The sequence below is a fragment of the Protopterus annectens genome, chromosome 13.part0 (genome assembly GCF_019279795.1).
Source record: "Protopterus annectens isolate FY-2018-M chromosome 13.part0, PAN1.0, whole genome shotgun sequence".
NCBI lineage: Eukaryota > Metazoa > Chordata > Ceratodontiformes > Protopteridae > Protopterus > Protopterus annectens.
This window is the reverse complement of record NC_056747.1, coordinates 349434007-349445082: the sequence shown is the minus strand read 5'-3', so window position 1 is coordinate 349445082 and position 11076 is coordinate 349434007. Positions and strand designations below refer to the sequence as shown.

General features: G+C 36.6%; 1 pseudogene; it reads right to left on the bottom strand.

The window, feature by feature from the left end:
* Positions 1–223: 223 nt before the first annotated feature.
* Positions 224–1105, bottom strand: LOC122787903 (annotated as a pseudogene).
* Between the last annotated feature and the right edge of the window lie 9971 nt (positions 1106–11076).

The window sequence follows — 11076 nt, the reverse complement described above, 5'->3', positions numbered from 1 at the left end:
CTGCATCTTTTGTCATTTCTCTAGAAATTCTTCTTTGAAATTTGATTCTTTTTTCTATGCTCATGTCCATTTCCTTACATTTTGCTGTTACATAATTAATGTTCTGTTTCACAATTTCTGCATGCTGATTTGCAAGGAAAAACTGTAAAGCTTGGAGTTTTACTGTACATTGTTGAAGGCTGGCTCCAGCTGTTTGTAAATATTTTTGTTTCATCAACCTTCTCTAAAACTTTGCACCAGAAAAAAAGCATAACTCAGAAAAGAAAAAGTGCATACTGCAGAAAGAAAAATTTGAGCTGACCCTTGTGTCCACATTTTCTTTTGGATCATACAGCACTTCAAAGGTTGAGATTACCTTTAATAAATTTGTCTTCACTGCTTTCACAGCTTCATAATGAACACTCCATCTTGTCTGGGAAAGTCTTTTCACTGTTATACCTGCATTCTGTAATATTTTCCAGTGAGATGAAATTAAAAAGAATAAATAGATTTTTTTTTCCAAAGTTACAAAAAACATCACACATGATGATACACTTCCAAATGAGTGAACTCCACAGAGGTTCAAAGAATGATTTGTACAAGGTACAGATAAGGACTTTGGATTAATTTCTTTGATTTTTGCCTGCACACCACCATGGATACCAACCATTGTTGCAGCATTTGCCCATGACAAAGGTTTATGTCCAATCCATCACTATCAATTTTTCCCAGAAATAGAAAAGAAGCCAAGAATGACTCCTTTATTTCAACTTTACCATCTTCAATATGGACATATCTGATCCCTTCACACATTTGACCAGTGTGCGAAATATCAGGAGTGCTATCAAAAAGAAGTCCAAAATATTTTGATCTTCTAATATCTGCCACCTTTTTTGTTTTGACATAATTTCCCAGAAGATGAATTAATTAATTCTGAATTTTGTGAGAGAAGTATGAAGTCAATCTCCTTTAAGAAGGAATATTGCATTTAATTCTTACAAAATGTTCTATCCAAATTTGATCATATTTTGAGAGCAATTCCACCAACTCCAAAAACATTCCTTTGTTTGATGATGACATCCTGTGTGTGACCACAGAAAGGAAGGTTTTGTTTGGCCAAAAACATAACTGTATCCAAAAGATGATGTGCAATGTCATTTTTCCTCTCCTTATCATTTCCACCTGATGGATTTTATCAATAAATTTTTGGAGTTTCAGTCCCATTGCCAAGTTCTTCCATTTTGTAAGCAGGAGAGATGTGATTCAGATTTCTCATGTTCAGAGACTTTGGGATATAATTTCCACCAGGTTTTAAAGCTAGCTATAAAGCTGGCTGTTCCATCTTTTGTTTCTTTATCTGCAAACACTCTGCAGCAAAAACAAAACTTTTTTTTTTAACTTTGAATGAACCATCCATGTTCTCAACACTTTCTCCATTTGGTAAAGATTTATAGAACCACAACATTGTAAATGTTGACTGCCTCCTTTGGTCTTTTCTTTTTGCTGTTGAATAGCATCAAAAGGTCCATCTTTATTCTCTAGAGGTTCACTTCCCTGCTTAACCAGCTCAGCTCTCAAATAATCTGGAACAGGTACTGGCCAAGAAGCAATATCAGAATAAATCAAACTATGCCTAGTATTTTCATCAAACTCTTGCTCTTTACTGGTGTCTCTTTCTTCTTTATTATTTGTATCCTGTTGATGTTGACTCTTTCTAACACTTCCTTTCTCTTCATCATTGCTAGTGCTTATAGAAGAGAATTCATTTTTGTCTTTCAACCCTGGGTCATTTGTACCTTGTATGGTTTCCAGTATAGGTGCTTTGGATGGACCAACTTGCATTTCTTCAGGACTTTCATTACTATGTAATGTTGAAGGCATTGCATATTTTAAAATAGATCCATACATTCCATCAATTGCCTCCTCTTTTGCTTTTATTTTTCTTTGTTGAGCTCCACTTAGTCAATGTTGTTTCATGTTAGTACTTCACATCAAATTTATTTACAAAATACTGAAATGTGAAACAGTTAAAGAAAACAAAAATGACATTAAACAGACTATTCCTGTTTTATGCTTTGGCTATGGCTAACAGTAAAAAATATATATCTATCTATGCATACAAACATTAATAAAAAGAGAAAACACTAAGTAAACAGTTCAATCTGTCACACTCTGTAGCAACCCTGACTTGCAGCTCACACTAAGTTACTCAGATGTCTGTTTTCAAGAAACACACAGATTAAGTGTAGTCTTCGCCTGACATTATTCATAGGGAAAGACAGGCAACCAAACATGACCACGTTCTTCCCCCTAAACAAAATACACAATTAGAGTGGGAGTCTTTACACTTGATTTGGTGCCAAATACTACACATACCCTTTTAGGAATGCATAAGCCAAGATTTTACAGAAATCTCTACACAAAAAAGAAGGGTCCTCAAAGGGGTGCTTATCTGTGTGAAGACAAAGTAGCTGAAGTTAATTGCCAGTGTGCTATGAAATACAAAGATGACAAGAGTCTGCATGAACGTACTAACAAGAAAGTTCTGCGTTTTGGTACACATGTACATCCTTCTTACATTAGCATGTCCTCTCATACTAAGGGCAGATGTACAGCATGTAAAGAAGGAATTTGAAGGTTTGTACACTAAACAGATGTATGGTATTCTTGGCAGGATACACACAATATTGTAATGGGCTATTGCAACAGTGATTTAATGAAGAACACCCTAGCTGTTAGCCAAGTGCACTTGATTACATCCAGTGGTATAAAACTGAAAAGAACTCCTCAAAAAACTGTTGTTTTGGAAGTCTGTCCATGTATTTTCTATGTGCTATATTCTAGGCCTTACAACACTGGCAGAAAGAAAGAAAGACTACTACTTCTTCTTTTTCCCAGTTAGGGGTCGCCACAGCGGATCACCTGTCTGCTCGTGATTGGCAGTGGAGTTTTATGGTACAGAGTTGCCAGCTCAGTGCCCACCCTTCCACAGAAGCACACACAAGCACACACTCACACCTAGGGCCAGTTTGGAATGTCCAATCCACCTACTGCATGTCTTTGGGATGTGGGAGGAAACCAGAGCACCCGGAGGAAACCCACACAACCACAAGCAGGACATGCAGTCTCCACACAGAAGGCACCCCAGCCGAGGATTGAACCAGTGAACCTCTTGCTGTGAGGTGGCAACACTAACCACAGCACCACCATGGCTGCACAAAGAAATAAAGACAAATATTGTTTTTATAATGAAGTATACCCTTATCCTTGAGATGGCATAACTTTGGAGTTTGTATATTTAGAGTCATGGCAGTCTATCCACTGAAGATGTAAAGCAGCTTCCCTCATGTAAAAAACAGTATTTTTGAGTGTTTTTTTTGCTAAATCTGATGCTACAGCAGTCAGTGTGAGTGCACTCCGTGAATTACCTTTTAACCATGTTTACGTATTTAGGAACCAGATTTCATATTCCTATAATTATTCCTTGTTTTATCCTTTCAGGTAGTTCTAAGATTTATATAATTTTTGTCTGTTGATGCTTTTTTATCACTTGTGAATGAATCTTGTACAATAGTAAGCTCTAATTGCAGACCAGTAAAAGAAATAAAACTCACTATTGCCCCGTCTATGCTTTACTCCATCCCTCAAGTAAAGTCAGGAACAGATGTATTAATTTCTCTGTTAGTTTATTTGCATATTTGTGTTTTTTGTGATGGGGTGACATTGCATTCAAGGGGAGACTCAGATGACCATTAAAATAATTACTTAACTTTTTTTAAACACCTTTACTGAATTATCACTTGTGACACAGGCAAACTTACATTTATATAAAAGCAACCAAACCATATTAACAAGTTTACATTTACAAATACTATATATCACATATATTGTTATATATTATATAATCCAAGCAACATTATATAAGTTAGAGTGCCTGCCTTCTCTTAAACCTCATTCCTACAAAATAATTTTTCTGCATACTGTAGTTGTAAACATTATATACACTTATAATATATCCAGTCATTGTCAATCAAACATTACATAGCTAATTTAAGTCCTGCCTTCTTTTAAACCTCATTCCCCTTCTGTATGTACTGTACCCATAATTCCCATTTTTTCCTATGTAGTTTCCTCTTACCTTTTTCTAAAGCTCTCAATTCCAGTTGTTTTATCTTTGTTACTATATTCACTACTTGTAGTACAGTCAGTTTAGATACTGATTTCCATTTTCTAGTAATTGCTTTTTTGGCAGCCACCATAATTAGACACAGCTAGGCCTTACCATGTCAGGCAATTCCGATTCTGTATCATAGCTCAGAAAAATCATCTCCCTTATCACACAATCTGCCCACCCAGCATCTCTGAAAGTGCATCCCACAGGGAATCCTTAAAGTCCACCAATCACCACACTCCCAGAAAATATGTTCCCAATTACCTTTCTTCCCCGTTACATCTCCAACATTTGCTGTCTACATGAGGAAAAATTTTCTGGAGTTTACTTGGGGTATAAAAATATCTATGTAAACGTTTCTAAGCAAAAATCCTAAATCTTCTAGATTTTGTTGCATATTTGTGAGACATACATATATCCTCACATTGTTTCTTTGTGAATTGCTTATCCAATCTCTTCCCAAACCTTTCTAACCTCCTCTGATTTATTATTATAATTATCATGCAATATTTTATATTATGTACTAATTATTCATAGGTAGGTACTAGGCTATTGGCCCTAGGGCCTATACAAGCCTAGCCAAAAAGGTACGCTGGCTTTTGCCACCCAAGAAAATTATTTTCCTGTGCCCCTGTCAAGTAGAACCACAGAAGTGATCCCTGGGTGAATTTCCTATTACCCATCCAATCATCAAGATTTTTCTTAAAGAGTGCTAATGAGGAGCTCTGTTTTACACAGACAGGTAGTCTGTTCCAGAGTATGGGAAGTCTGTGGGACAGGAATCTATCCCTCCAGCATGTTCTGTTTATTGTGGTGACAAGGTTTAGGTCCCTAGAGCGTGTAGCTCGGAGGGACTGGGATTTCTTTAAGTGGAGCATGTCCAACAGCTCTGGGTTTGACATAGCTTTGTATGTTAGGCAGAGATCGCCTCTGAGTAGGCGATATGCAACGGAGTAAAGCTGGAGTTTTTTGAGACGGTCTGCGTAAGGCATCTGTTTGAGGCCAGTAATCCTCTTTGTGAGGTATTTTTCGTGGCCTTTCCAGTTGTTGTAGATGTCTTGTGAGGTACATACCAAAAGGGGCGTTGTACTCTATAATGGGTCTAATGAGTGATGAGTAGAGGGGAACAATTACCTCTTTTTTTCTGGATGAGAAACCTTTTGTGATGAGGTGTGCCATGTAGAAGACTTTCCTGACCACTGTGGCGATGTGATTATCAAAGGAGAGACTACTGTCCACCTGTGTCCCAAGATCTCTTATCACACTTTCAGTGTTAAGTAGACTATCACCTATGTGGTAGTTCATGGGTACAGAGTTTTTACCAAAGGGGATGACAATGCACTTTTTAGCATTGAGCTTGAGACAATGGCTTTGACACCAGGCATCTGTCTCAGTGAGGCCCTTTTGTAGGATGTCAACATCATTAGGAGTTTCAATTATGGCTCCTAGTTTGCAGTCATCTGCAAATTTAGATAGCCAAAGACATTCTGTGTTAGCCTGTACTTCAGAGAAGTAGATACCAAACAGGAGAGGACCCAAGACTGAACCCTGTGGTACTCCACTTGTCTGAAGTCTGATTTGGAGTCTGCTACTTTCACAGTATGGGTTCTGTCAGTAAGCCAGTTGGTAACCCATCTTGTGACATAGGGATTTATACCTAGTTTAGTGAGTTTATCTATAATTCCAGAGTGGGGGATGGTGTCAAATGCCTTGGCGAGATCTAGACAGGCTGTGTGAACTACCTTACCCTCATCTATGGCTTTGGTGACTACTTCAAAGAAGTCTATCAGGTTTAGGAGACATGATGTGCCTTTTACAAACCCGAACTGTGTGAGGTCCAGAGTTTGGAGATCTCCAATGATGTCTTTGTTTATGAGTTTCATGATGATACTTTCCATGGCCTTGCAGACCAGGCTCATCAGGCTAATGGGTCGGTAGTTCCTGGGGTCTGTTGTGCCCCCCCCCCTTTGTGGAGTGGGATAATCGTTGCTTTTCCTTTTTTAATGTCAGCTTCTGTTCTAGATTCTACTAGAAACTCTTCCAATGCTGGTCTTTCTTTTAGGACCCCCCTATTTCTTTCTCTTTGCCTATACTCTGATATCAGTCTTTGATTGAAGTTATTTCTATTGGCAGAATTTCCTTTCTCCATTCCTGTGTTGGCTTAGTTTTTAGCTTACTTTCTGCTACTTTATACATATAATATTCTGTATTATTATTACTGTTATTCTCCTTAAAAGTCTGCATACAAAATCCCAGTCTCTCCTTGTTTTTTGAGCTTCCCCCTGTTTCATTATCATCCCTTTCCACTTGGAATTATAGGTTTCTGCCTGTGCTATGTATAGGAGCCTTAAATGTGTAGCTCTGACATACTCCTTCAAATTAAGTAATCCCAATCCACCCTGTTCTACTGGAAAAATCATCTTATCCAACTTGACTCTTGCTGTCTTCTCCTCCCAGATAAAGTTGTTCAGCTTTTTATTAATCCACAACTTCTCCTCTGATTGATAAAAATATGCCTGACCTGTGTGTAGGACTAATGGGACTAAAAGCATTTTAAATGCTTGTATCTTACTATCAATATCCATATAACAAAGCTTTCATTTTCTCAGTTTTTCTATTATCTTTTTAATCTCTTCTCACATATCCTTAGCAGTCACACCAGAATAATTTTTAATCCATACTCCTAACTCCTAAATATTTAATTTTATCATGTCCCCATAAATTTGGATATTGCTGAACCAATTTGTATGTGGGTACATAGCTTACCAATATTGCCTTTGTTTTAGCTAGATTAATTATGTATTCTGAAAATATTTTAAACTGTCTCAAAATGTTACACAACACTGTAATGTCTCTTTCTGTTTTTGTTAGGTATAAAATAATATCATCTGCAATCAGAGACAGCTTTTGTTGACTACCATACCAATTATATCCTTGAATATCTGAGTCCCTTATTTTCTTTGCCAATAGCTCTAAATATAACATAAATAACAAAGGGGAAAGAGGACATGCCTGCCTGGTTCTTCTGCTCAAACAGAAATTATTAGAGAGGACCCACCAACTTTAATTTTCATCTCCAATCCCTCATATATCCTCCTAATCAACCTTATATATTTTTCAGGAAATACAAGTGCTTTTGTTGCCCTGCTCATAAAGTCCCAGCTTACTCTGTCAAGTGCTTTCTCTGCATCAATGTTCTGTTAATGTTGTTAAATGTTTGCCTCCCCTCCACAAATCCATATTGATCCATAGCTATCAATTTTGGCATTACCTTTGCCTTTCTTTTAGCCAATATAGACATGAACACTTTATAATCATGGTTTAGTACTGAAATCGGCTTGTATGAAGCTGGATCTGATGACTATTTACCCATTTTAGGCACTGCACTGTGATGATCTCTCTACCCTGGGCCAATAATCAAGGAACCTCAATCCTCACCACTGACACCAGTGAGAGACAGTCACCAAAAACAGGAATGTATTTTCACAGTATTTTAAGATGCAGCTCTCTGCATCAAACACAATTTCCCACAACAGCACACAGGAAACACCCTCACTTTGAAGCACTGTGTCCCAGTTCCACGTAGTTGACACACCCATAACTGGTTATTAGATTTTTACACACACACACTTGGGAAAGCCTGGCACAGATTTACAAACTGTGCCCCTTCTGCCCAGACGATAAGGTAACCACACTGCCACCAGTCAGCCACTCTAAGGCTCTTATAAGGGTATCCAATTATACTTAGCAAAATCAATACTGATATAAATGGTAGTGTGTAACCAAAGCAGCAAGGCTTTTCAGAGTGGCCAAGGCATCACCAAAATAAACATAAATACTCTCAAGATGTTTAAAGAATTCTCTAAAAGACCAGCCACAATGAAAGATATAAAAATATTTAATAATAAATAAAATAGAAAACACAAGAATACTAAATAACTAAGTACAATAAACATCAGAGTAATCACAGGAGAAATAAAAATAAAACAGTTGGACAGATTCACACAGATGCAGAAAAACAATACTTAACTAACCTCACTATATTTCCTGACTGTTTAAAGAATAACTGTTCCCTAGCTAACTTAATACAGCAAGGCAAGATATGATGCTGTGACTCTTACACAAGGCAAGGTGATGAGCTTCAAACTAAAACTGAACTAACTGTGATAACTGACATATATATTTTATATCATATTCCAAAGATAACAAAACAAATCGCTGTGAGGGTTCCATCCTCTCAGCACTGGTTATGGAATGACATCACATTTGATCACCTGACTCTGGTACAATACAAACTCAGACCTTTGTTAACATCTGTTGCAGTATCTGAAAGCTATAGAACAATTTTGAAAATTCCAAGTCTTTCCTTCCAGAATTTTTTGTTTAAACATAAACATTTAATCAGTTATAATAACACTGTTAATTTTTTTAACATAAGCATCTGCACAAATCAGTGTGACAGACAAATGACACAAAACTCTTTACAAAACTTCAACTAACTATGCTGGCATATGTTACACATGCACTGCCCTTTTCTGCCTGGCACAGATGGCAATAATTCACATCATTAGAACAGGTGCCATTGCTTCCTTCCAGATCTTTATCAGTTTTTCCCTCCTAGCTTCCAAAACTTCCACATAAAACCATCTATTCCTGGGGACTTTCCTGTAGATTGGTTATCCATCACAATTTTTCTCTCATCTTCTCCTATTTTATCCATTAGTAATTGAGCCTCATCTACCTCTAACCTCGGCATATTTAAGTCTTCCATAAACATTTGCATTTGTATCTTTTCTTGATTTCTATATTATCTGCTTTATACAGGCTTTCATAGAATTTCTGAAACATTCTAATACCTCTACAGGATCTCTTGTTATCTTCCTTGCTATAGGCTCCCAAAGTTTGGTGACAGCCCTTTCTGCTTTCTGTTGCCTGAGTTGTTGTGCTAAAAGTTTTTGTGATCTAGTGTTATAATAAAAAAAATAGTTGCTTAATAGCAATCTTTCTAAACTTGTGTATATTTTGCGGTAATCCCTTATTTACTGTTTAGCATTATGCAGTTGATCGTCTTCTTGTTCTGTGAGATTCCCCTTATTCAACAATACTTTAACATTTGTCAGTCCCTCTAAATAATTCTTATTTCTTAACCATAGCTCACTTTATTTTATTTCCTCCCTACTTTTAAAACTCCACCTTAATTTTATCCCACTCCCTAACTTTATTTTCAGAAGTAATTTCTATCCTCTTGAATAACTCCTGAATAATCTCCACTATCTATTCCTTAAATTCTTCTCTCATCAACAGGTAGGTGGGGAAAGTGCCAGTGTCTTATTTTTATTTCATTATTCTGTGTTTTTATTTTAGTTATTATTGGTGAATGATCTGAAATAGTTATTGGGTGTGTATCAAAACGTTCAATTAAATGCACATGTTCCTGTGAAATGTAAATTCTCTCTAGCCTAGCCCAGTTTTTGTATCTTGGGGAATAATATGTAAATTCACTCTGAACTCCTAATACTGAATTAACATCTTCTATGCCAAATGTTTTCATAAATCTATTCAAAAATCTACCCTCCTTTGTTATGCTTTCCCTTCTGGGCCCCCAGACACATCTTCATTGCTGCAAATCAAATTCTAGTCCCCATCTATAAGTAATATTCCTTGCTAAAACTGATTATTTCTTCCAGAATTTTCTTAAGCTCCATTATAGCAGTTTCAGGTGGAATATAAATACATACCAGTGTAATCCCCCTCCCTTGCCAGTAGCCCCTTATCACTACAAATCTGCCATTATTATACTTTTTAGCATTTTCTGTCACTATTGGAGGTCCTCTTGCAATTAACATAAGTACTCTTCCTTTCCTTTGTCCCAGATATTCAGCTGAATAACCAACCTGAAAACCTTTCTTTATCAAATTCACCTGGTCAGTTCTTTCTAAGTTTGTCTCATGTAACATAATTATTTGCACTCTATATTTTGTAATATAGTTCACTGTTCTTTCTTTTTAATATTTATATGTGAGACCATTGATATTTAAAGACATTACAGAAAACATCAGTCTTAAAAGGTTACTATTCCCACCTTTTATGTAAGACACCTTTTTTTGTTAAATGTCTTGTTACAGCTTTTGTGTTACACAGGGGTGGGAGGCTGGCATAATGGTTAGGGTGTTTGCCTTACAAACATAATGCATATACTGTTTGGCAGGTTGAACTTTTATATACTTGTCTTTTGTCATATCCATTTCAGTCTATGTCATATCTTACAAAACCTTTTGTTTTATTGAAAGCCCTCAGACAAAAAAACAAACTCCCAATACCCCCCAAAACCTATTACTTAAACACACAAAACTATGTACATCTTCAAATATTGAAGTTTTACCGTCTTAATAGGAATAAATGTCCCGAACTGACAGCCGCACTCATAGATTTGAGTATCTAAAAGCAAGTTTATCCATGCTAAGATGCATGATGCAGCCTGTGCTTCCACTAAGTGTTAACCTGTTTTATCTTGTCTTTATAGCTCTCCCAGCTGGAAAACCCCTGAATGCTTTCAGAGATCTTTATCTCCTATTCAGTTTCTATTTTATTTTTCCCAGCCAATCACTCTCCACCAGGCTGTAACCAATTTCAACTTATCAGATTGTCTTCATGGAGATATTAGACTCAGACAGCCAATTTCTTATTATCAGATTGTCTCCATGGAGACATGAGGGCCAGATACAGAATTGCTACTAAGCATGCATTCATTTGCTAGAAAAAAGCCTCAAAATATTCAATATTCCTTTTCATTTACTTGCTTTCTCTTAAAACTTATTACTATATCAGTCTAAGGTCCTTAATCCACTCATTCCCCCATGCAAGAATGAGAAAAAGCACATTAAGTTTTCTTTTGTCATGCTCTTTTCACCAGGCTTTTTTTATAT